Below are 1,905 nucleotides of genomic sequence, written 5' to 3'. Positions count from 1 at the left end.
ACAAAATAGTATATACACATCCTTCTTGTACACATCAGCCAGCTCCAGCACCCATTAGTCCCTGGACAACCCCTGCCCTGTCCATACCGTCTACTTCCTTCCTGTGTTATTTGAAGCAAATCCTATATATCGTTATCAATTCGTCTGTAAATATTTCCTTGTGTATCTGTAAAAGATAAGAACTTTTTAAAAACTCTAATACAACCATATATAATCACAATATAATTATACCTAATATTCTTTATATTATGAAGTATCCAGCCTATGTTCAAATTACTAGCTATCTCATAAAATACGTAATTATTTTTTTTAGTATTTGTGTGAATCAGAATTCAGATATTCTCACACGTTGCAATTGGTTAAGTTTCTTTTAAGCCGTAGGCTTCCTGTCCATCCTGTTTTTTTCCTTTGCAACTTATTTGTCAAAAGAACTGGATTGTTTGTCTATAGAATTTTCTATGGTGTGGGTTTTGGTGAATCCATCCCCATGGTATAGTTGTATGTGACCTCTGTTCTCTGTATTTCCTGTAAATTCAGGTTTGAGTTTTTTGTCAAGGTGCCTCATAAATAACAGAGTATCTGTATCTCTAAAAATAATACATGTATGTGTCTCTCTCTGTGTACACATATACACAAAGAATATATGAAGTAGCATATCAAATATACAAAAAAGTTTAAAAGAATACAGTGGACACTGTACTGTATTCTAGATTGAACAGCAACATTTTGCCTCTTTGATTCTCTCTCTCTGCATACACACACATTTTTTTCTGTACTATTCAAAAGTATTAATATGTTGCAGACATCATTACTTTCAGCATGCATTTTCCTAAAAATGGGAACATTCTCCTACATAACCACAATGCATTTATCACACCTTAAACATTAATAATAATTCTATAATACCATTGAATATACTGTCCATATTCAAATTTCTTAATTGTCCAGTGACTTTTTAAGAATCCAGAATAGTAGTCTTACCCCACATTTTGGGTTTATTTCATTTCTCTCTTCGTGCTGTTTAACTTGTACTTTTATATCTTGAATTCTTTAGGTTTAGGTGTTTTGATCAGGTTTTTAAGATGTGTTTCCCTTACTGTAATCACGTAGCCATTTCTTTTTTGCATATTCTTAGCTTTTTAAAATTTCACCTTTATTGCCACAGAACTTTCTCAGGGAGGTTGTATGAGCTCATTTCGATGGAACAGAGGTGGAGACTTCAAAGGACGAAAATGGGACACAGACCTGCCCACTGATTCTGCTGTAAGTGCCTAGATTTATTTTGTTTTTTTAGTTTAGTGTTTTTGTTATTGGATTTATGTGTTTTTGGCACGTCAGGGTGGCACGGTGGCTCACACCTATAATCCTAGGACTCTGGGAAGCTGAGGTGGGAGGATTCTTGAGATTAGGGGGTCGAGACCAGCCTGAGCAAGAGCAAGACCCCGTCTCTACCAAAAATAGAAAAAATTAGCTGGTCATGGTGGTGTGCACCTGTAGTTCTAGCTACTCAGGAGGCTGAGGCAGGAGGATTGCTTAAGGCCAGGAGTTTAAGGTTACAGCGAGCTATGATGATGCCACTGCATTCTACCTGGGGCGACAGAGAAAGACTCTGACTTAAAAAAAGGTATTAAAAAGAATTTAGAAAATAAGATAGAAATAATAAATTATAATAGTAACAGCATTTTAACCCAATCACTGTTAACGTTTTTGTGTATTTTTTTCCTTAGGTGGTGCTATTTTTCAATGTTTTTATCATAGTTGTAATTATTCTATATGTAAAATTATATATTTTGCTTTTTGTCACTTTTGCAATGTTTAAGTATTTTTTCATTATTATACATTGTCATTTAACTATTCTCCTATATTGGACCTAAAAGTTGGAAAAACTTGTGACAGGGAAGGGAT

At 34.4% G+C, this 1,905-nt stretch overlaps 1 protein-coding gene across 1 annotated transcript in view; it reads left to right on the top strand.

Moving 5' to 3' along the window:
* Positions 1–1,905, top strand: part of TMEM209 (transmembrane protein 209) — a 42,202-nt gene that overhangs the window by 25,376 nt on the left and 14,921 nt on the right. The window lies entirely within an intron of this gene.

Source organism: Propithecus coquereli, unplaced genomic scaffold (genome assembly GCF_000956105.1).
Source record: "Propithecus coquereli isolate 6110/MARCELLA unplaced genomic scaffold, Pcoq_1.0 Scaffold91, whole genome shotgun sequence".
NCBI classification, from domain to species: Eukaryota; Metazoa; Chordata; class Mammalia; order Primates; family Indriidae; genus Propithecus; species Propithecus coquereli.
Note: the sequence above shows the minus strand (reverse complement) of the source record. Positions and strands in the feature narration are given on the sequence as shown.